This window comes from Myotis brandtii, unplaced genomic scaffold, assembly GCF_000412655.1.
Source record: "Myotis brandtii unplaced genomic scaffold, ASM41265v1 scaffold743, whole genome shotgun sequence".
Lineage (NCBI taxonomy): Eukaryota > Metazoa > Chordata > Mammalia > Chiroptera > Vespertilionidae > Myotis > Myotis brandtii.
Genome location: NW_005370960.1, coordinates 61167 through 61727, shown reverse-complemented (window position 1 = coordinate 61727; position 561 = coordinate 61167).

Here is a 561-nt window from a genome sequence, read left to right as displayed (position 1 = left end):
AGGGCACGGGGGGTCCCAGCCAGGGCACGGGGGGTCCCAGCCAGGGCAGGGGGTCCCAGCCAGGGCACGGGGGGTCCCAGCCAGGGCACAGGGTCCCGGCGAGGGCACAGCGGACTTTGGGGGAAGGATCTAGCTGCCAGGACGTCACCGCCCCAGGGTCTGCAGTTGGCTCTGTGTGAGCTTCAGCGTCACCTGAGTTCACTGTCCCTGGCCAGCTGAACCCAGAGTTCTGGTCGACCCCCTTGTCCCCCTGGAGAAGCCTGGCCAGTCCCGCTCAGCCCCAAGGAGTAAGGTGTGTGCTGCCCCCCAGAAGCCCCCAAAAGACCCCTGCCTCCTCTGAGCTTCCTCTGCCCCCTCCCACCCCTGCCGCCCTCCAGGACTGTAACTTTGGGCCCCAAAGCCATGAAGGGCCCTCAAGCCACACAGTCCCCGCTCCACCGTTCCCAACGGCCCTGCCTGGTGCGTCCCCCGCCCCTCCTCCTCCTCCCTCACCTCCCTTCTCTCCTCTCCCTCCCCAGAGAGGGCTGAGCAGCAGGGAGGCGGGTGGGGGGGGCGGTGGGG